This window comes from Symphalangus syndactylus, chromosome 20 (assembly GCF_028878055.3).
Source record: "Symphalangus syndactylus isolate Jambi chromosome 20, NHGRI_mSymSyn1-v2.1_pri, whole genome shotgun sequence".
NCBI lineage: Eukaryota > Metazoa > Chordata > Mammalia > Primates > Hylobatidae > Symphalangus > Symphalangus syndactylus.
Window position 1 is genome coordinate 68234259 of NC_072442.2, and position 23810 is coordinate 68258068.

Genomic DNA, 23810 nt, shown 5'->3' on the forward strand with positions numbered 1-23810 from the left:
AATTTGAGGCCAGCCCGGGCAATATAGCAAGACCTTGTTTCTGCTAAAAATAAAATGATTAGCCAGGCATGGTGGTGTGTGCCTGTAGTTCAGCGACTCAGGATGCTGAGCTGGAAGCGTCACTTGAGCTCAGGATATCGTTTCCAGTCTGAACAGAGAGATCCTGTCTCTCTAAAAACTTAAAAAATTGGCCGTGCATGTTGGTGCACACCTGTAGTCCCAGCTATTCAGGAGGCTGAGGCAGGAGGATCACTTGAGCCTGGGAGGTTGAAGCTGCAGTGAGCCGTGATCCTGCCACTGCACCCCAGCCTGAGTGACAGAAGGAGACCCTGTCACAAAAAAAAGGTGGGCGGTTAATAGTTTTTTTTTTTTTTTGAGACGGAGTCTCACTCTGTTACCTAGGCTGGAGTGCAGTGGTGCGATCTCGGCTCACTGCATCCTGCACCTCCCGGGTTCAAGCAATTCTCTGCCTCAGCCTCCCGAGTAGCTGGGATTACAGGCACCCACCACCACGCCCAGCTAATTTTTTTGTATTTTTAGTACAGATGGGGTTTCACCATCTTGGCCAGACTGGTCTTGAAGTCCTGACCTCAGATGATCCACCTGCCTCGGCCTCCCAAAGTGCTGGGATCACAGGCTTGAGCCACCGCGCCCGGCCAGTTTTTGCTGGAATATAGAGCTGTAGACCTATACTGGACATACTGCATCCAGAAAAGCGAGATCCCAAATTATACATGATGCCATGATTATAGATGGCACTGTGTTAAACAGATACATAAAAAGGAAGATTGAAGTAAATACCCCCATTGCTTATTGTTATGTTAGGTGGTGGCCTCCGTGGGTGGTGGGTTTCTAATTCCTACATGTTCTAAATGTAATCACTTGATTATTCCATTTTTTTTTAAAGATGGAGTCTTGCTCTGTCTCCCAGGCTGGAGTGCAGTGGTGCAATCTCGGCTCACTGCAACCTCTGCCCCCCCGGGTTCAAGCAATTCTCCTGCCTCAGCCTCCCAAGTAGCTGTGATTACAGGCACCTGTCACCATTCCCAGCTAATTTTGTATTTTTAGTAGAGATGGGGTTTCACCGTGTTGGCCCAGCTGGTCTTGAACTCCTGACCTCAAGTAATCCGCCCGCCTCCGCCTCCCAAAGTGCTGGGATTACAGGCGTGAGCCACTGCACCCAGCTCTGTTTTTTTTTTCATATGGAGTCTCACTTTTGTTCCCCAGGCTAGAGTGCAGTGGTGCGATCTAAGATCATTGCAACCTCCACCTCCCGGGTTTAAATGATCCTCCTGCCTCAGCCTCCGGAGTAGCTGGGATCACAGGGCCCACCACCATGCTCAACTAATTTTTGTATTTTAGTAGAAAGGGTTTCACTATGTTGGCCAGGCTGGTCTCGAACTCCTGACCTCAAGTAATCCGCCTGCCTCAGCCTCCCAAAGTGCTGGGATTATAGGTGTGAGCCACTGCGCCTGGCCTATTTCACCCCTTTTTTTTTTTTTTTTTTCTCACTTCCGAAGTCCTTTATTGGGCCGGTGAGGCTGGAAGCTTCCCTGGGAGTGGGGTCCCAGTCTGGAGTCCTCAGGCCGGTGGCGCCCTGCCCATTCTCCCGCTCTGGCCAGGGCAGGCAGCCTCTGTGCAACTCCACACGACTCCACGTACTCCCAGCCCTCCTTGGAGTGCTCGCAGGCCTGGGAGGGGCCGACAGAGCTGTGATGACGCCTGCATTCCAGGAATCATGGAGGGGAAAGGAAATCTTTGGAGGGGCTGGGAGCTGGGGTATCTGCAGGCCTCTCTGCTGACACACGTACTGGCTGAACTGGTACGTGGTGGAGGAACCACCTCTCCAGCCGTCTGTAGGGGCGCTCGGCTCTTGTTGCTGGGCCCCAGCAGCTCCTGGCCATACGTCAGGTAGACGGCGCCTCCAGCCACACCTCCCGTCATGAGAACCTCGTCGGCGACCACACCGCAGCCACCGTGGTCCTTTGGCTCCGCTCGCATCCACATGATTCTTTCTTCAAGATGAAAGAACTCGTATCGTGTGTGTGTGTGTGTGTGTGTGTGTGTGTGTGTTTCTTTTTTAGAGACGGTCTCAGGCAGTCACCCAGGCTGGAGCACAGTAGTGTGATCATCACTCACTGCAGCCTTGACCTTCTGGGCTCAAGCGATCCTCCCACCTCAGCCCCCTGAGAAGCTGACACTGCAGGAGCTCACCACCTCCCCAGCTAATTTTTATTTTATTTTATTTTGATAAAATATCTCGCTCTGTCGCCTGGGCTGGAGTTCAGTGGCGCAATCTCGGCTCACTGCAACCTCCGCCTCAGTGATTCTGCCGCCTCAGCCTCCTGAGTAGCTGGGATTACAGGCACGTGCCACCACGCCCGCCTAATTTTTGTATTTTTAGTAGAGACAGGGTTCACCACGTTGGCCAGGCTGGTCTCGAACTCCTGATCTCAGGTGATCCGCCCGCCTCGGCCTCCCAAAGTGCTGGGATGATAGGAATGAGCTAATTTTTAAGATTAATTTTTGTAGAGATGGAGTCCTGCTATGTTGCCCAGGCTGGTTTCGAACGCCTAGCCTCAAGCGATCCTCCTGTTTCAGCCTCCCCAAGCGCTGGGATGACAGGTGCGCGCCACCACTGCCCCCGGCTGCTTCAAGTTTTTGAGGGCTTTGCTTTAGTGTAGGGTTAGCCCCAGTCAGCATGTTAGCATTTTCGGAAGACGAGTAACCTTGCTCACCATCGTGTCTTGTTGGGCAGAGGCACCGGGGAAAGGACCAGCTGGCAGCCACCTCCTGCAAGAAAAGCCTTCTGGAAAGAAGAACGTGCAAATGACCTTTTCAAACGAGGGGGAGGGCAGTCCAGTGGATTAAGAAAGAGAGATATTCCAGATATAAATAACCGTGTGGGAAGGAAGGGGAAAGTTGAGACGGAGAGGGTTCATTTGATCCTGCCGAGGCGCCTAACTATAGGATGGGGCAAGAGGATGCATGTTTGGAAACTGATGAGTGATGGAGGCTGCCCGTGCTCCGTGGAAACTTTTTCACGTTCTCTGAGGAAAACAAAGATTCCCTTGGTAGATCCCCAGAAACAGACATTCTGGGCGATGCTGACGTGGGGGTGTGATTTCCGTGTGAAGACTGAGAAGATGACCGCAGGGGTCTGTTTGCAAGGTGAGAGCTGCCTCTCTCGGGTCTGGGCTTGGAATGAGAAAGAGGGTCTGGGTTCCAGACATGCCACAGGACAGGAAACAGGTGCTTTTTGTACCAAGGAGGTTTGACCTCCTTGACAGGGTAGGAAACAGGTGCTTTTGACCAAGGACGCCACACTCAAACCAAAGAACCTTCTGCTGGGCCAGGTTGCAGAAATGCTTTTATTTTAGTTTTTTTTTGAGATGGAGTCTTGCTCTGTCGCCCAGGCTGGAGTGCAATGGCTTGATCTTGGCTCACTGCAACCTCCACCTCCCGTGTTCAAGCGATTCTCCTGCCTCAGCCTCCCGAGTAGCTGGGACTATAGGCATGCACCACCACGCCCAGGTAATTTTTGTATTTTTAGTAGAGATAGTGTTTCACCATCTTGGCCAGGCTGGTCTTGAACTCCTGACCTCATGATCCATCCGCTTTGACCTCCCAAAGTGCTGGGATGACCGCAGTGAGCCCCTGCGCCCGGCCCATTAATGCATTTTCTATCAGCTTCCTTAGAGCACAGAGAAGATCCCGGGGGTTCCTGGCTTCTCTGTGTTAAGTAGAGGAAAGGAAACTCCTCTAGGTGTTTTCCACACGGTGTAGTGTTGGGGGAGGGGGGTGGTGACAGGGATGAGGACGCTCTCAAGGTAGATTTTTTCATAGTATGTGCTCATATTACACAAATCACCTTTGCATGTTCTTTGCCTTGTCTCAGCTCCACCAGGCCCCTGCCAGTCACATGTTTTCTGAGCATCTCACTGGCCTCAGGCAGTTTCAGGATGCAGAGAAATAAATGACTGAGTCCCAGCTTTCAAAGGCATATATAATTAAACTGGGGAGATAAGGCATGAAATATATATACATATAAATTTAGAGTTTTTTCTGAATGATGACCATGATATTGGTTCTAAAAGGACTGGAGTTGCCCGCGGGAGCTCTGAGAACAGAGGGGCCAGCCTCTCTCCTGGATGACCTGGTTCTGATCCATCTTTCCCACTCTCCAGCTTTGAGATCTTGGGCGAGTTACTTTAACCTCCACTTCCTCATCTGTAAAGTGGGAACGATAGCAGTGCCCACCTTGTCAGGTTGCAGTGGAGGTTTAAGATGACGACTGATATAAAAAGCCCTTGGCCGGGCGCGGTGGCTCACGCCTGTAATCCCAGCACTTTGGGAGGCTGAGGTGGGCGGATCACCTGAGGTCAGGAGATCGAGACCATCCTGGCTAACACGGTGAAACCCCATCTCTACTAAAAATACAAAAAATTAGCCGGACGTGGTGGTGGGCACCTGTAGTCCCAGCTACTCGGGAGGCTGAGGCAGGAGAATGGCGTGAACCTGGGAGGTGGAGGTTGCAGTGAGCTGAGGTTGCACCATTGCACTCCAGCCTGGGTGACAAGAGAGAATCTCTGTCTCAAATAAATAAAAATAAAAAGCCCTGAACATAGTGCTGGGCACAGAGGAAAAGGCCAGAAGATGGTGACCACTGTTCTGTTCCATGAGACCCGATGGTTTCCTGAGGGCAGAGAAACTGTCCTTCCTCCTTGTGTCCTTCTTAACACATTCGGCACCTCTTATTAGTAAATACTTGGCACTCTGTTTATTGAAAGAAAGAAAGAATGGTTTGGATGCCGAGTTGAAGGCTTGGCGGGATTCCAGTGGGAAGAGGTTTGGAATTCCAAGCAGAAAGGTGAGTCTCAGTGTTTATTGGTGCTGTCATCATAATTAAATGCCCTTACTTCGAAATATTGAGCAGCGCGGTCACTGAATGATACCCTGGAGAGGACGGGGCATTATGTGGCCACAGTCTTCTTTGACAGACAGGGAAACTGAGGCCCAGGGAGGAGGCGGTCAGATGGCAGACCAGCCTCCAGGTTCTCAGCCTCTGTGTGGCTGGGCCAGTCATATTTCTCTCTCTCTTTTTTTTTTTTGAGACGGAGTCTCACTCAGTCACCCAGGCTGGAGTGCAGTGGCGCGATCTCGGCTCACTGCAAGCTCCGCCTCCCGGGCTGACGCCATTCTCCTGACTCAGCCTCCCGAGTAGCTGGGACTACAGGTGCCCGCCACCTCGCCCAGCTAATTTTTTTTGTATTTTTTTAGTAGAGACAGGGTTTCACCGTGTTAGCCAGGAGGGTCTCGATCTCCTGACCTTGTGATCCGCCTGCCTCAGCCTCCCAAAGTGCTGGGATTACAGGCGTGAGCCGCTGGGCCTGGTTGGGCCAGTCATATTTCTTGGCAGTTTTCCTGGTAGCCTTTAAAAGAAGTCCAACCAGTCATTGCCAAGTTTTGCTCTTAGAAAACGGATGAGGACAGGCGCAATGTCTCACGCCTGTAATCCCAGCACTTTGGGAGGCCGAGGCGGGCGGATCACCTGAGGTCAGGAGTTCAAGACCAGCCTGGCTAACATGGTGAAACCCCATCTCTACTAAAAAAAATAAAAAATTAGCCGGGTGTGGTGGCGCACGCCTGCAATCCCAGCTACTCGGGAGGCTGTGGCAGGAGAATTGCTTGAACCCGGGAGGCGGAGGTTGCAGTGAGCTGAGATCACGGCACTGCACTCCAGCCTGGGTGACAGAGCGAGACTCTGTCTCAGGAAAAAAGAAAAAAAAAAAAAAAAAAAGAAAAGAGATGGGCGTGCTGAAAAGAGGGAAATACCACAGGCCCATCTCTCCCGTGTAAGTTTACATATCCCAGCCTCTAGAAAGGACCACTCTCCCCGTCGCGGGGGCTCGTTCCTGGCAGCAGAGCCGTTTTCCTGTGGAAGGGCTGGGGTCACGCCCGGGACGCGGGGCAGACCTCCTATGTGGAAGGCCTCAAGTGGCTGTAACCCAGGGCTGAAAAAACAAACATGTTACCTCACTGGACAACAGTTCGGGCTCTTAAGAGGGGGTTACCAGCGCTGAAATATGTGCAATGTAAAGAAAGGAATTTACAAAGGGCCAGGTGCTTCAATCTGGGAGTCTAGGCTGATGCGGCCCCTAATGGTAAAGAACCATTCCATCCGGATGACTTGGCAGCCACAGTATTTTTTCCTGTTGGGCCATCGGGGAAGCAGAGGAGCTCGTTATCCTGGGGCCTGTCCGGGCCGTTCGCCCCCTTCCCGAGTGGTGTTGAGAGACAGCTGTGACCTGAGTACGTGGCACTCGGCCCTGGGGCCTGGGGTCATGGGAATCAGCCCTGTTGCTCTGAGGAAGTCGCTGGAACCTGAGCAGGGAGGTTTAATATGCCCGAGTAGGAGAAAAACCAAAAGTTGGTGCAGGATAGCCCCGGACACATGCTTGGCCTGAGCCTGGAGAATTTGGAAGGGAGGCTGCCGGGTCAGACCTGCCACCTGGCTCGAGAGATAATTTAGGTATTCCAAAACTTAGGAGTGGGAAGCGTTTCTTTTTTTTGGAGATAGAGTCTTGCTCTGTCACCAAGGCTGGAGTGCAATGGTGCAATCTCGGCTTACTGCAACCTCCACCTTCAAGGTTCAAGGGATTCTCCTGCTTCAGCCCCTCGAGTAGCTGGGACTAGAGACATGCACCGCCACACCTGGCTAAGTTTTTTGTATTTTTAGTAGAGATGGAATTTCACCATGTTGGCCAGGCTGGTCTCGAACTGCTGACCTCAGGTGATGCACCCACCTCGGCCTCCCAAAGTGCTTGGATGAGAGGCATGAGCCATGGTGCCTGGCCAGGAGTGAGAATCGTTTCTAATGCCAGTTATTCAAGAATCATTTTGGTGTGCTTTCAAGTACTTTGTGAAACCTAGCACAGGTCTCCTCGGAGTTGCGAGTTGCACTTTGCTAGACAGAGAGGAGCTGCAGCACGGAGCAGACGACCACGTGCGTGCACCATCCTCCTCCTGCACCCATCACCCAGGCTGGGGTGCAGTGGCGCAGTCACGGCCGACTGCAGCCTCAACCTCTGGGCTCAAGCGATCCTCCCACCCCAGCCTCCTGAGTAGCTGGGACTACGGGCACGTGTCACCATGCCCAGCTCATTTTTAAATTTTTATTCGAGATGGGGGTCTCACTATGTTGCCCAGGCTGGTCTTGAACTCCTGGGCTCAAGCAATCCAATGTCTGGGATGACAGATACGAGCCACTGTCTCACTCTGGACTCCTTAGAGAGGGGAGCGTGAATTCTCTGTGGAGTGATAAGTACAACTGTTGAGGGTATAGTTTGAACTTGACGTAGGTTGATAAGGTTGGGCCTGGCTGGAGAATCCTAACAGGTTTAATGCTGGGTGTGGGGAAGTTATAAAAATGTTTCTCCCGTTCCTTAGAGTTCGTCCTCAGGGGCATGGGGTGTGGGGCATCCGAGGTGCCTCGTCCTGCTTGTGGTGGGAGGGGGAGTCATAGTCTTTTGTTTTTTTTTGAGACAGAATCTTGCTCTGTCACCCAGGCTGGAGTGAAGTGGTGCGATCTCAGCTCACTTCAACCTCTGCCTGCTGGGTTCGAGCGATTCTCCTGCCTCAGCCTCCCGAGTAGCTGGGATTACAGGCATGCACCACCACGCCCGGCTAATTTTTGTATTTTTAGCAGAGACGGGGTTTCACCATGTTGGCCAGGCTGGTCTCGAACTCCTGACCTCAGGTGATCTGCCCGCCTCGGCCTCCCAAGCGTCATAGTCTTCCATTTGGACTTCAGGGAGCTACTCGGACATTCCCTGAGCTGGAGGGTTCCGTGATAACGATCCTCAGTCATGGCTTCTGTGGACTGAGCCCGTCACTGGATTCCAGGGACCACCTTGAAGTGGTCTTCATGGCTCTGGCCTCAGTATTCCCATCTGTAGCACGGGGTAGCCTAGGACCCGTCTAGGACCACCTTGTTACTTGCTTTTCATGTATTATCTCATTGCGTCTTCCATGAAGGAGAAGTAGGTCCTGGCTCTGCTGGCCGGCATTCCCCCCAGAGGGACGGGCAGCAGGAACCTTCACCTGGGGTTCCGTGGGTATTTCGGTGGGAAGGCCACAAGGGCAGCAGGGACCTGTCGTCCGTGGTACCTGCCAGGTTCCAACCTTGGTCTGTCTGACTCCAGCCCCCACAGTGTGACCTAAATTTTTTGCAACCCCTGACCTTGTCCTGGCAGGAGGTGGGTAACTGTCATGAGTTTCTCAGACCACAAAAACCACAACCACCCCCCACCACAGAAAAGGAAACGCCCCTTCTTTCAGCGCTGGCCATGAGGGAGCGGTGGTGATGGATGGCTGACCGTGGAGAATTCTGCATTCCAGGGGACTGAGGTCAGGGCAGGCGGGAGCTGCGTGGCCTGGTTTCCAGGACTCAGGCTCTGGTGCATTTTCGGGGAGGCTGAGCTCCCCCTCCCGGGTGCCCTCCGTCTACTGAGTGTGCCGAGCCCATTGCTTTCCTGCCTCCTGCCCTCTCTGCCCCTGCGGCTCTCCCAGGGAAATACCCACGGGACCCCAGGCGAAGGTTCCTGCTGCCCGCCCCTCTGGGGCTGGCCCCTTTGGGAGGAATGCCGGCCCCACCCCCAGCCCTGCCCAGACTCATGCCTGAGGTTCTGCTGCTTTCATTCACTTCCATACATGGAAGTGGGGCTTGCCCGCCTCTGCCAGAGAGCGCCTGGATCAGGAGGTTTGTCTCCCCACAGCTGACAGACCCTCCCGCCCCCGCCCCTGCCCCCAGCTCGCATTTTAAAAATGTCCTGATTGAAAAAGACCCTGGCTTTAACCACATCATGTCTGCAAAAAGAGAGCGTGAGCATCTCAACAGAGAGGTCAGGCCGCAGAATTACCATCTAGTCCCTCGTGCAATGGTTGCAATGCCGGCCTCCAGCTGCGGCTGTGTTAGAAAGTTCTAAAGAGAAGCTGTTCAGTCTTTTTTTTTTCTTTTTCCGAGACGGAGTCTCACTCTGTCACCCAGGCTGGAGTGCAGTGGTGTGATCTCAACTCACTGCAACCTTTACCTCCCGGGTTCAAGCGATTCTTGTGCCTCAGCCTCCCAAGTAGCTGGGCTTACAGGCGCCTGCTACCACGCCCGGCTAATTTTTGTATTTTTTTTTTTTTTTTAGTAGAGACGGGGTTTCACTGTGTTGGCCAGGCTAGTTTAGAACTTCTGACCTCAAATGATCTGCCTGCCTCAGCCTCCCAAAGTGCTGGGATTAGAGGCGTGAGCCACCGCGCCCGGCCCAGATAACGTTTTTTTAAAGGATTTCTTTGGCTCTCTCAAGGAAGTGCTTTTTTTTTTTTTTTTTTTTGAGACAACAGTCTCGCTCTGTCGCCCAGGCTAGAGTGCAGTGGTGCAATCTCGGCTCACTGCAACCTCTGCCTCCCGGGTTCATGCCATTCTCCTGCCTCAGCCTCCCGAGTAGCTGGGACTACAGGCACCCGGCACCACGCCCAGCTAATTTTTTTTTGTATTTTTAGTAGAGACGGGGTTTCACCGTGTTAGCCAGGATGGTCTCAATCTCCTGACCTCATGATCCGCCCGCCTCAGCCTCCCAGAGTGCTGGGATTCAGGCGTGAACCGCGCTTGGCCGGAAGTGCTTTTTATAATGCACAGTACTAGGGTTCTACCCGGTTTTGTCTGATTTTGTTTCATAAGCGATTGAGGATTGGACCTTGTACCAGTGAGACTTCCAGAAAGTCGGAGTTGACAGCAGCAGGTCCTAAAGTAGATTTAGGGAGGAATATGTCTTTCTTACAGAGCTGTCTTTACTGGTTTGGTGTGTCATTTGTGGGTCTTCTTGTGCCAAACGCTTCGCCATTTCGTCCGACTCTTTCCCCTGCTAACATCTTGGGAACAGTGTTGGGTGTCCCACTGGGTTGTCTCTGTGGTCCTGCTCACGTCCGTCTACTCGGTGGTGTCCTCTGAGCCTCCTTATAGTGGAATCTGAGTTATTTTGAAGCCATAATTCAAGATTGTAAAATTTAGAAGCACATGCCGAGCTCTGACTTTGCTTTTGGGGAATGGACAGGGATGAAATGACTGTGCTAGCCCGGCTGTTTGCACCCTACCCACCCCTGAACACCAGATATAGAAAGTTCTAGAAGCACATGCCGAGCTCTGACTTTGCTTTTGGGGAACGGACAGGGATGAAATGACTGTGCTAGCCCGGCCGTTTGCACCCACCCACCCCTGAACACCAGATATAGAAAGTTCTAGAAGCACATGCCGAGCTCTGACTTTGCTTTTGGGGAATGGACGGGGGATGAAATGACTGTGCTAACCCGGCCGTTTGCACCCCACCCACCCCTGAACACCAGATATGGTTCCCTGCCTTGGATAAGATCTTAAAAATAAAACCAAGCCTTCGGGTCCTTTCTCATCAGGATTTATTTTAAGCTTGAAATAGCAAACCCTAAACTTCTTCATCTCTGTACCCACTCCCTTCCCCCACCGAATCCCTTTCTTGTATAAAAAGATTCTGAAATTCTTCCTTGATTCTTTCCTGCCTGGAGGGGAAAGGGGTGAACAGGCACCAGCTTTACTGCTGCAGCCCGTGATGTTGATCTGAATTCCTTCTCCTGCTCTTTTGCTAGTTAAAAGATTCCCTGCTGTGACCCATGGATGTGTATTCACAGGGCACTGAATTTGTAAGGTGGATGGAACTGCCTTCAGAGTTAAGGAGCTTCTTTTAAGCGATCTTTTTTTTCCTTTTTTAAAAAATGATTTCTTAAGCATCAGGCTGTCTTCAGCCTACTAATTGTTTTGGCTCCAAGGAGGACCAGGACCTGGGGCTAATTGCTTCTGGCATTGACCGTCAGCCCCCGCCCCGCCCGAAGCTGCTGGCCAAATGGCTGTTACCAGAAGGTGCTCAGGCAGATGCTGAGGCTTTACAATGCATGGCGTCTTCCCACCCCAGCCCCAGCTGCTCCAGGCTGAGCCCAGTGGCTCTCCAGGGTCTCGGAGGTCCTCACCTGGCTGCCCTTTTCCAGACTGAGGCAGGGAGGTGGGTCCTAACAGAGGAGGCAAGCGGGGAGAGGAGGAGGCAGCGGGGAGAGGAGGAGGCAGCGCGGAGAGGAGGAGGCCGCGGGGAGAGGAGGAGGCCGCGGGGAGAGGAGGAGGCAGCGCGGAGAGGAGGCCATGGGGAGAGGAGGCCATGGGGAGAGGAGGAGGCGGCGGGGAGAGGAGGAGGCGGGGGGGAGAGGAGGAGGCAGCGCGGAGAGGAGGAGGCAGCGCGGAGAGGAGGAGGCCATGGGGAGAGGAGGCCGCGGGGAGAGGAGGAGGCTGCGGGGGGAGAGGAGGAGGCGGGGGTGAGAGGAGGAGGCGGGGGTGAGAGGAGGAGGCTGCGGGGGGAGAGGAGGAGGCGGGGGGGAGAGGAGGAGGCCGCGGGGAGAGGAGGAGGCCGCAGGGAGAGAAGGAGGCGGGGGGGGGGGAGAGGAGGAGGCCGCGGGGAGAGGAGGAGGCTGTGTCTAGGCCCTGCTGTTTCCTCATGTCCTGGGATGTGGATTTAATATCATCTAGGGAATGCCGCTCTCAGCCTCCAAGCGCTGGGGCGGGCCGGGCCGAGGTGAGGCCCCGCGTTGGGACCCAGCTGTCTTAGGTTTTGCCTCAAGAGTTTGTTCCAAGTGAAGCACCAAGTGGTGGTTTTCAACCCTGGCTGATCTTCAGTTGCCTGGGAGCTTTTAAACATTCCTTTTCCCAGGCTGCTTGTTCACGGTCAGGTCCCCAGCACAGGGCCTGGCCTTGTACAGTTACGCAGCCGTCCCTCGGTGCCTGTGGGCGGATGGTCCCAGGGCTGCTCCTACCCCTCAGTACCCAAGTCCCATGATGCTAAAGTCGCTGATATAAAATAGCATTTACATATAACCCGTGTACATCTGCAATTTACTTTATTATTTTCTTCTTTTTTTTCTGTTTTGTTTCCTTTGTTTTCTTTTTTACTTTATTATTTTATTTTATTTATTTATTTATTTTTAAAGACAGAGTCTCTCTCTGTCACCCAGGCTGGAGTGCAGTGGCGCTATCTGGGCTCACTGCAAGCTCCGCCTTCTGGGTTCACGCCATCCTCCTGCCTCAGCCTCCCGAGTAGCTGGGACTACGGGCGCCCGCCACCACGCCCGCTACCACGCCTGAGCTCAGATAGTCAGCTCGCCTCGGCCTCCCAAAGTGCTAGGATTACAGGCATGAGCTACCATGCCCAGCCCTTTTTTTTTTTTTTTGAGAGGAGTCTCACCCTGTTGCCCAGGCTGGAGTGCAGTGGCAGGATCTCGGCTCACTGCAACCTCTGCCTCCTGGGTTCAAGCAATTCCCCTGCCTCAGCCTCCCGAGTGGCTTGGATTACAGGCACGCACCACCACACCTGGCTAATTTTTTTTTTTTTTTTTTGAGACGGAGTCTTGCTCTGTCCCCCAGGCTGGAGTGCAGTGGCGTGATCTCGGCTCACTGCAAGCTCCGCCTCCCGGGTTCACGCCATTCTCCTGCCTCAGCCTCTCCGAGTAACTGGACTACAGGCGCCCGCCAACACGCCCGGCTAATTTATTGTATTTTTAGTAGAGATGGGGTTTCACCATGTTACCCAAGATAGTCTCGATCTCCTGACCTCGTGATCCGCCCGCCTCAGCCTCCCAAAGTGCTGGGATTACAGGCGTGAGCCACCACGCCCGGCCTATTATTTAATTTTTATGGTGTACATATTTATGGTGGACATGAGATTTTTTTTTTTTTTTTGAGACAAAGTCTTGGTCTTCCCCCAGGCTGGAGTGCAGTGGTGCGATCTCGGCTCACTGCAAGCTCTGCCCTCCGGGTTGACGCCATTCTCCTGCCTCAGCCTCCCGAATAGCTGGGACTACAGGTGCCCGCCACCACGTCCGGCTAATTTTTTGTATTTTTAGTAGAGATGGGGTTCCACCGTGTTAGCCAGGATGGTCTCGATCTCCTGACCTCGTGATCCACCCGCCTTGGCCTCCCAAAGTGCTGGGATTACAGGCTTGAGCCACTGCGCCCAGCCTGAGATATTTTGATACAGGCACACAATGTGTAATCATCACATCAGGGTAAATGGGGTAATCCTGTATACTATAAATTACCTCTAGATTACTTATAATTCCTCTTATAATGTATTATGCATAATACCTAATACATCTAATACATTGCTATGTAAATAGTCATTATGCTATGTTGTATTTTATTTTTTATTTGTATTTGTAAATTTTTTTAAAAATTACTTTTACTGATTTTTTTTTTTTTTTTTGAGACAGTCTCTGTCACCCAGGCTGGAGTGCAGTGGCGCCATCTCTGCTCACTGCAACCTCCACCTCCCGGGTTCAGGCAATTCTCCTATGTCAGCCTCCTGAGTAGCTGGGACTACAGGCGCACGCTGCCACATCCGGCTAATTTTTTTTTTTTGTATTTCAGTAGAGAGGGAGTTTCACCGTGTTGCCCAGACTGGTTTTGAACGCCTGAGCTCAGATAGTCAGCTCGCCTCGGCCTCCCAAAGTGCTAGGATTACAGGCATGAGCTACCATGCCCAGCCCTTTTTTTTTTTTTTTTTTTTTTTTTTTTTTTTTTTGAGACGGAGTCTTGCTGTGTCACCCAGGCTGGAGTGCAGTGGCGCGATCTCGGCTCACTGCAAGCTCCACCTCCCGGGTTCAGGCCATTCTCCTGCCTCAGCCTCCCGAGGAGCTGGGACTACAGGCGCCCGCCAACACGCCCGGCTAATTTTTTGTATTTTTAGTAGAGACAGGGTTTCACCGTGTTAGCCAGGATGGTCTCGATCTCCTGACCTCGTGATCCGCCCGCCTCGGCCTCCCAAAGTGCTGGGATTACAGGCTTGAGCCACCGCGCCCGGCCCTTTTTTTTTTTTTTTTTGAGAGGAGTCTCACCCTGTTGCCCAGGCTGGAGTGCAGTGGCAGGATCTCGGCTCACTGCAACCTCTGCCTCCTGGGTTCAAGCAATTCCCCTGCCTCAGCCTCCCGAGTGGCTTGGATTACAGGCACGCACCACCACACCTGGCTAATTTTTTTTTTTTTTTTGAGACGGAGTCTTGCTCTGTCCCCCAGGCTGGAGTGCAGTGGCGTGATCTCGGCTCACTGCAAGCTCCGCCTCCCGGGTTCACGCCATTCTCCTGCCTCAGCCTCTCCGAGTAGCTGGGACTACAGGCGCCCGCCAACACGCCCGGCTAATTTTTTTTTTGTATTTTTAGTAGAGACGGGGTTTCACCGTGTTAGCCAGGATGGTCTCGATCTCCTCACCTCGTGATCCGCCCACCTCGGCCTCCCAAAGTGCTGGGATTACAGGCGTGAGCCACCGCGCCCGGCCACACCTGGCTAATTTTTGTATTTTTAGTTGAGATGGGGTTTCACCTTGTTGGCCAGGCTGGTCTCGAATTCCTGGCCTCAAGTGATCTGCCCACCTCGGCCTCCTACATTGCTGGGATTACAGGTGTGGGCCACCACACCCAGCCCTGAATATTTTTGATCTGGGGTTAGTCGAATCCATGGACGCAGAACCTGTGGGTACAGAGGGCCCGTTGTCCGTAACTGTGTAAAATCAGCTCAGTGCCTGTGTAGCCCCATTATGTCTGCCCATAATGTTTAGGAAAGTTGAGTCTTTTAGCCTCATTCACACGGAGTCCATCTCACATCAGCACCTGCGCGTCCTGTCACACTTGTGACCTTGAAGGGCCCTGAAGGAAAGTGAGTTGGTACAGTCTCTTAGCCTCATTCACACAGAGTCCATCTCACATCAGCACCTGCGCGTCCCGTCACGCTTGTGACCTCGAAGGTCCTGATGATGATTCCTGTGACGGTTTTTCAGCCACTGCTGTACGTGGGTTACTAGTGCTTTGTCATCTAGAACAGGGTTCGTAACCGAGGGGGACGCTGCTGGTGCATGATCACGACAAGCCTAGGAGTGAGAGGATGGTTTTCACTGAGTGGGGGACTTGTGCTGGGCCCTGAGTGCTGGCGTGTATCGTCTCTCCTCACGCGGCCCCTGGAGGATGCACTGTGGGACCCACTGGCTTTCCCGGTGGTGCTGCTGATACGTGGCTGAACCAGGATCTGCACTCTGTTTTTTTTTTTTTTTTCTTGAGACAGAGTCTCGCTCTGTCGCCCAGGCTGGAGTGCAGTGGCGCAATCTCGGCTCACTGCAAGCTCCGCCTCCCGGGTTCACGCCATTCTCCTGCCTCAGCCTCTCCGAGTAGCTGGGACTACAGGCGCCCGCCACCACGCCCGGCTAATTTTTTGTATTTTTGGTAGAGACGGGGTTTCACCGTGGTCTCGATTTACTGACCTCGTGATCCGCCCGCCTCGGCCTCCCAATGTGCTGGGATTACAGGCGTGAGCCACCGCGCCCAGCCAGGATCTGCGCTCTGGCCCTGGAGCTGTGAACTGCCTGATAACCAGCCAAGGCTGCCACAGAAGGCTGCAACCTCCCCGTGCGGGGACTGCAGTGGAGACGCCTTCTAAGCATTGCCTCATTTCATTCTCCCAAGGACTCTATGACGTTGGCGTGGTCACCCCTGTTTTCCAGGTGAGGACACTGAGGCCCAGCGATGCGGAGATGTGCCGGCGATCCCGTCAGCGGTACAGTCGCCCGCCTCGGTGGGTCGTCCCTCCAGAGTCGATTCTTTTTCCCTGTGAGGCGCCCAGGCTAACGGGGAGCGTGGTGTTGGGACGCTTGGGAAGCAGATGTCACCGCTGTCTTTTGGTGGGAACTTCTCAGCCAGGGCGTTAGTGGAGATGATAACTCGAGCTCAGGTCTTGCGCATACTGACTACAGACTCTTGCAACAGGGAGAGTTTAGGAAAATGGTTCTGAAACCTCAGTAACTAGAAGAGACAGCCTTTGGCCGGGCGCGGTGGCTCACGCCTGTTATTCCAGCACTTTGGGAGGCCGAGGCGGGGGTATCACGAGGTCAAGAGATCAAGACCATCCCGGCCAACATGGTGAAACCCCGTCTCTACTAAAAATGCAAAAATTAGCTGGGTGTGATAGGGGGTGCCTGTAATCCCAGCTACTCAGGAGGCTGAGACAGGAGAATCGCTTGAACCCGGGAGGCGGAGCTTGCAGTGAGCGGAGATTGTGCCACTGCACTCCAGCCTGGGCGACAGTGTGAGACTCCATCTCAAAAAAAAAAAAAGAGATAGTCTTCTGAACTTTCAAGCGCCTAGAATACATCAACTCCTTGTCTTTTAGTTACCCAGCTCCCCCAACTCACTCTCTCTCCCTCTCCCTGTCCCTCTCCTTCTCCCTCTCTACCCCAGGGAGGGTCTCTGGCAGCCAAGAAAGAGCCTTTGTGTGGCCAAAAGGGTGAAAACAGCCAAGGTCCAGGACCCCGAGGACATTCCCAGTTTCCAGCCTGTGGTTTGCTGGCCTAACCTAAAGGCACGCCTGATTGGTGGGTTATCTCTGAACGATCAGCATTTCTGTGAAGGGCAGAATACTCTGGATTCAGGAGAGAGAGAAGCAGTGGAAGCTCCCCAGGCATTGGGCCTGCCTTTGGGCATCTCCACTGAACATTTATTATTTTGGGGCTAAAGATACGAAAACAATCATACATTTAATATCCACCGACTTTGCGATGTTTAACATCTAACTCTGTCATCTGGGAAACTTTTTTTTTTTTTTGAGATGGAGTCTCACTCTCTCGCCCAGGCTGGAGTGCAGTGGCACGATCTCGGCTCACTGCAAGCTCCGCCTCCCGGGTTCACGCCATTCTCCTGCTTCAGCCTCCCGAGGAGCTGGGACTACAGGCGCCCGCCACCACGCCCGGCTAATTTTTTTCGTGTTTTTAGTAGAGACGGGGTTTCACCATGTTAGCCAGGATAGGGGAAACTCTTATCTATTCCCCAGGGTTGTTTTTAAGACCCACTTGGGGGCAGGGCACAGTGGCTCACACTTGTAATCCCACTGCTTTAGGAGGCTGAGGTGAGTGGATCAACTGAGGTCAGGAGTTCGAGACCAGCCTGGCCAACATGGTGAAACCCCGTCTCTACCAAAAATACAAAAATTAGCCGGGCGTGGTGGCGGGCGCCTGTAGTCCCAGCTACTCGGGAGGCTGAGGCAGGAGAATCGCTTGAACCCGGGAGGCAGAGGTTACAGTGAGCCGAGACTCTGCCACTGCACTCCAGCCTGGGTGACAGAGCGAGACTCTGTCTCAAAAATAAAAAATAAAAAAGAGAAATACTCGCTGCCCACCATCGTCCATGCACTTGCGTGGCGTGTTGTTGGTGACCGAGGCAACCCTTGTGAGAATTCTCCTCTGTGGAGCCCTTTTTAGAAAATCTGACCCCATTTTAGAAAAATCCATTTCCATTATGTACCCAATTTTCTCCTCTCAGTGTGTTTCACAGTTGGTAGGTGGCTTGTTATTGTTGGTTTTTAAATTTTCCCCCAATGTGGCCCTTGCTTGAAAGAAAACGCTGACCCCATTGGCCACGATTTAACAATTTTTGACCGCTGCCCAAGTTTTTCTGGATTTTTCTACTGGTTTAATTTCCAAGAGTGAGGGATACAAACTCACTGGAATCCCAAAACAAAGCTTGGTGTTTCCGAGGTGGAGATGAGGAAGGGGTTTCCTCCCCTTTCTGGTTCTCTCCGCCCTCCTCCTACTGGCTGGCTAGCTGGCTGAGGAACTTTTTCACAACTGAATGATTTGCCGGAGATGAGAGGAACAAAAGGGCTGGTCCTTTGGAGCTATTTGCCACAAATAAACAAACAGAATCTACCATACATTTGCCCCTTTGCCATCTGCTCAGCTGAGTGAGCCCTCCTGTGGCTCCAAACCCAAAAGTGAGCAGGTGAGAGGGAGCCCCACGCTTGGTGAACGCAGCGCAGGGCCTTTGCAGCCGACTGGGAAAACAGCTCCAGTTAGAGGCAGTCCTAGGACGGGGGTACGGACCTGCAGAAACCTTCAGCTTTGAAGTCAGAGAAGCGTATTTGATCTTGGAGTTTGGGGCCAATATGGACAAGACAGGAACACGAGTCACCTGGATTGGAAGCTCTCATTATGGAAGCTTAATAAACAGGCTACGTAGCTGGTATTTTTTATTTTTTTACTTTTTTCTGAGACGGAGTTTCACTCTTGTTTTCCAGGCTGGAGTGCAGTGGCGCCATCTTGGCTCATTGCAACCTCCGCCTCCTGGGTTCAAGCAGTTCTCCTGTCTCAGCCTCCCGAGTAGCTGGGATTACAGGCACCCGCCACCACACCCAGCTAATTTTTTGTTATTTTTAGTATAATGAGGTTTCATCGTGTTGGCCAGGCTGGTCACAAACTCCTGACCTCAGGTGATCCACCCGCCTCAGCCTTCCAAAGTGCTGGGATTACAGGCATGAGCCACTGTGCCCAGCCAAATATTGTTATTTTTTTTTAGGAGAAGGATTGTCGAGTTAAACAACTTTTAAAAAACATTATTTTAAAAATTGTGGTAGAATATACATAACATAATTTACTCTCTTAACCATTTTTTTTCTTTTTTAGAGACGGAGTCATGCTCTGTCACTCAGGCTGGAGTTTAGTGGCGTGACCTCGGCTCACTGCAACCTCCACCTCCTGGGTTCAAGCAGTTCTCCTGTCTTAGCCCCCCGAGGCATAGCTGGGATTACAGGTGTGCACCACCATGCCCGGTTAATTTTTATATTTTTAGTAGAGACAGGGTTTCACCATGTTGGCCAGGCTGGTTTTGAACTCCTGGCCTCAAGTGATCCGCCAGCCTCAGCCTCCCAAAGTGCTGGGATTACAGGCGTGAGCCACTGTGCCCGGCCCAGTAATATTCTTTTGAAGAAAGATATGATTTAATGACCAGGTGTTACTTATTTTCAGTATCTCAAGGCTGGGCAGAGTAACTTAGTAGGTTACAGCATGGGGGGAACAGACCTGCTTGAGGTCATCACTCGGGGCCTCTCTGGACCTTCCCTCTGTGACCTTAGAACCCTCTGGCCAGCCGACCTCCGTGGAGCCTCCTTTCCCTGTCGGTGACCTTTCTCTGGACGTCCTCGAACCTGGGAGGACGTCCCAGCAGAGCTGGGAGTCGGTTGCTCGCTGGGTAACTTCATGCAGGACAAGCACCTCAGCTGACAGATTTAAAGTTCACAAACATTTTAGTCGAGAGAGAGAATGATGATGCCTGCGCAGGAGCTAACCTTAATATTTACCTCAAGAAACTGACGGTTATTTTAAAATGATGAAGTATGTTGGTGCAGGGAAGGGAGGAGGGTCTAGTGCTTGGCCACCCCACTGGAAATCCAGGGTGGCGTGCTGTGAATTCAAATCCAGGGAGGCGTGCTGGGAATTCATGGCTGCACCCTGGAATCTTGTTCACTGGAAATCCAGGGAGGCGTGCTGTGAATTCATGGCTGCGTCCTGGAATCTTGTTCACTGGAAATCCAGGGAGGCGTGCTGTGAATTCAAATCCAGGGAGGCGTGCTGTGAATTCATGGCTGCGTCCTGGAATCTTGTTTACTGGAAACCCAGGGAGGCGTGCAGTGAATTCAAATCCAGGGAGGCGTGCGGTGAATTCATGGCTGTACCCTGGAATCTTGTTTACTGGAAATCCAGGGAGGTGTGCAGTGAATTCAAATCCAGGGAGGCATGCGGTGAATTCATGGCTGCACCCTGGAATCTTTTTTTTTTTTTTTTTTTTTGAGACAGAGTCTCACTCTGTCACCCAGGCTGGAGTGCAGTGGCGCGATCTCGGCTCACTGCAAGCTCCGCCTCCCGGGTTCACGCCATTCTCCTGCCTCAGCCTCTCCGAGTAGCTGGGACTACAGGCGCCCGCCACCACGCCCGGCAAATTTTTTGTATTTTTAGTAGAGACGGGGTTTCACCGTGGTCTCGATCTCCTGACCTCAGGATCCGCCTGCCTCGGCCTCCCAAAGTGCTGGGATTACAAGCGTGAGCCACCGCGCCCGGCCTGCACCCTGGAATCTTGTTTTTAAGGGTCCTGCAAAGCCCGCTGGGCTGTTGTGAAATGAGGCAGGCTATCAGTACCTGGTCTTGAGTGGTGAAAGGGTCTGGGTGATGTCTTCATTAGGGGCTTTTGACCTCAGTGGAATTGATTTTTAACAGAGACGTTGCGTTTTGAAGTTGCCCGCTGCACTTTTTCCTTCTTTTTACCAAAACATCTATTGGGATAGTTTCCTCTTTAAAAGTAATATTGAGGCGAGGCTAGGTGCAATGGCTCACACCCGTAACCCCAGCACTTAAGGAGACAGAGATAGGAAGACAGCTTGAGCCCAGGAGTTCGAGACCTGCCTAGGCAACATAGCGAGACCCTATAATCCACAGAAAGGGGGAAAAAGAGACCAAAAAAAAGTAATATTGAGGCCAGGTGCAATGGCTCACGCCTGTACTCCCAGCACTTAAGGAGACAGAGATAGGAAGACAGCTTGAGCCCAGGAGTTCGAGACCTGCCTAGGCAACATAGCAAGACCCTATAATCCACAGAAAGGGGGAAAAAGAGACAAAAAAAAAAAAAAAGTAATATTGAGGCCAGGTGCAATGGCTCACGCCTGTAATCCCAGCACTTTGGGAGGCAGAAGTGGGAGGATCACTTGAGGCCAGGAGTTCGAGACCAGCCTGGGGAACATACTGAGACCGCCCGCCCATCTCTACCAAAAAAATACAAAAATTAGCTGGACGTGGTGGCCTGTGCCTGTGGTCCTGGCTACTCAGGAGGCTGAGGTGGGAGGATCACTCGATCCCAGGAGTTTGAGGCTGCAGTGAGCTATAATCACACCACTGCACTCCAGCCTGGATGACAGCAAAAAAAGTAAGAAAAAAACGGTAATACTGGAAGCGGGAGTTGAATGCATTCTCCCTCCCCGACTGCAGGGCCCGTGACAGTGGTGCTCATGCCTGCAAATTATATTTTTTAAAAAGTAATATTGGATCATTGAATACAAAAAAATCATATGGGGGATCAGTCTCCTGCAGACCCCCTAGCTAGAAGTGTCGCTGTTCTGACATCATAAGGCAGCCTTATCTTTTTCTGTGCAGGCACATGCATGTGTGTCTTACACACTTAGGATGTATTTTGAGTGTATTTTCATGTAAGAATGTATTCTTTAAAAAGATGATCTCCGGCCAGGCACAGTGGCTCACACCTGTAATCCCAGCACTGTGGGAGGCCAAGGTGGGAGGATCACCTGAGGTCAGGAGTTTGAGACCAGCTTGGGTAATATGGTGAAACCTCATCTCTACTAAAAATATAACAATTAATCAGGCGTGGTGGCGGGCACCTGTAATCCCAGCTACTCGGGAGGATGAGGCAGGAGAATCACTTGAACCTGTGAGGCAGAGATTGCAGTGAGCCGAGATGGCACCATTGCACTCCAGCCTGGGTGACAAGTGAAACTCTGTCTCAAAAAAAAAAAAAAAAAAGAAAAAGCTGATTTCTACTAGCTACGTGGTATTTTGCTGTATCTATCTGTCTGTCTATGTGTATATATGTACCATACTTAATTTAACAGTTTCCAGTTTCCTATGATAGGAAATGTAGGTCAGTTCCAAATTTTGCTGGAATAACCAGTGCTGTTATAAACTTGTTTTTATATTCTTCTCTGTGCACATCTTTGGTGGTTCTCTTGGGATAAATTCCTAGAAGAAGAATTGCTAGGTCAAAGATTCCATTATATTTTTAGCTCTCATTTTCCTTTCATTTGTTTCCTTCCTTCCTTCCTTCCTTCCTTCCTTCTTTCTCTCTCTCTCTCTCTCTTTCTCTCTTTCTTAGACGGAGTCTCGCCCTTGTTGCCCAGGCTGGAGTGCAGTGGTGACATCTCGGCTCACTGCAGTCTCTGCCTCCCGGGTTCACGCCAGTCTCCTGCCTCAGCGTCCCGTGTAGCTGGGATTACAGGCGCCCGCCACCACACCCAGCTAATTTTTAGTAGAGACGGGGTTTTGCCATGTTGGCCAGGCTGGTCTTGAACCCCTGACCTCAAGTGATCCACCCGCCTCGGCTTCCCAAAGTGCTGGGATTACAGGTGTGAGCCACCACGCCCAGCCTGTTCTGTTCTTAATTTTATCTTCTTTTTCATCATTTTTCTTTTGATTTTGTCTGTTTTCTTTCTTTTTGTTTTGTTTTTTGAGACAGTGTCTCACTCTGTCGCCCAGGCTGGAGTGCAGTGGTGCGATCTCGGCTCACTGCAACCTCCATCTCACGGGTTCAAGTGATTCTCCTGCCTCCGCCCCCAAGTAGCTGGGACTACAGGTGCTCGCCACTAAGCCCGGCTAACTTTTGTATTTTTTTAGTAGAGACGGGGGTTTTGCCATGTTGGCCAGGCTGGTCTCGAACTCCTGACCTCGTGATCCACCAGCCTCAGCCTCCCAAAGTGTCGGGATTACAGGCGTGAGCCGCTGCGCCCGGCCAGGCTCGGGACCTTTTCTTGGGCTCAGCCTTCGCACTAGCTCTGAGCTGTGTTTGTGGCCAGCTCACCTGCTGTCATATCAGGGCAAGCTCTTGGCGCCTGCTCTAGATCTAACTGCCGCCCTGGGCTTCCCATCATCCCATGCTTTTCAAAAACTGCTTTCTGGAGCAGTAAAACAGTCCAAGTGGAAGGCTTGTTCCTCTCCGGCCTCTTTTGTCCTCTGACCCTGACCCCTCCAAATAGGCGTTCATGGGGTTCTCCCGGGGCCTCTGTCCCTTAACCTCTGTGTATTTGCTGCTACGCAGAAGGCCATTGCAAGGTTGGCCTTGGTGGGTTTTCAAATGTGGTCCCAGCTGCAGCCATTCCTCTCCCTTCCTGTCCTTGTACCAAAAGCAGAAACCTTCTGAGTTCTTCTTTAGCGATGGCCCCTGCGCCGTGTGGCTCCTGTGGCCTTTCTGCTGGGCGCGGCGTTTTTCTTCCCTCGTGGCCGTGGCCGCTGAGCAGTGCTCTGGGCTATGTGACTTCAAAGCCATTCCCCCAGAGGTAGCTGTCCTTAAACTAAAACTGAAACGAAAGACATTTCTGAGCTCCTTAAAAAATAATAATCATCATCGAACGCCCCGTGAATTCTCTGCTTTTCATGTGGTTCCCGGCGTCCCCCTGACAGCGTGACCTGTTGAGGGCTGCCAGCTCGAATGCCTTTGATGTCTGTCTCCAGGATACTTCCCTGGAATCTGTGCAGAAAAGAGTGAAATTGGAGTGAGTGTGTGTGTTGGGGAGGGCGGTGGGGGGACCCCAGGAACTTTGGGGGTGTGTTCTGAAGGAAACGAGCTTGAACTGGCAATAGCCTCGGAGAAGTGTGCGTTCCTCTCGATGACGGAGAGTTTCGGCTTTTCTCTCCTTTTCTCCCTCCCCACCTGTTTTCCTGGAAGCTGCCGCTTTGGTTCTCACTGTGTGCGATCACCGCGGAGCCCTCTTCTCCAGGTGTGTTCCTTGTGTCCTGAGTTCTCAAGCAGCTTTGTGGGTCCCTGTTGGAAGCTGATTCCTTCTGTTTCCTCTGGCCGCTTCCCTCTTGGACTCCTGGGCTCTTCTTTCTTGCCCTGCACCTTGCCCCCCGCCCTCCTTTTTCTTCCTTAAGAAAAAATGCACCCAGCACTTTGGGAGGCTGAGGCGGGCGGATCATCTCAGGTCAGGAGTTCGAGACCAGCCTGGCCAACATGATGAAACCCCGTCTCTACTAAAAATACAAAAAAATCAGCTGGGCGTGGTGGTGGGTGCCTGTAATCCCAGCCACTCAGGACACCAAGGTGGGAGGATTGCTTGAGCCAGGGAGGCGAAGGCTGCAGTAAAGGCTGCAGAGTCTCACTGTGTCG

At 52.3% G+C, this 23810-nt stretch overlaps 1 protein-coding gene across 2 annotated transcripts in view; it reads left to right on the top strand.

Annotated features, from left to right (window-relative positions):
* Positions 1-23810, top strand: part of NXN (nucleoredoxin) — a 176305-nt gene that overhangs the window by 17511 nt on the left and 134984 nt on the right. The gene's annotated exons all lie outside the window — the stretch shown is intronic.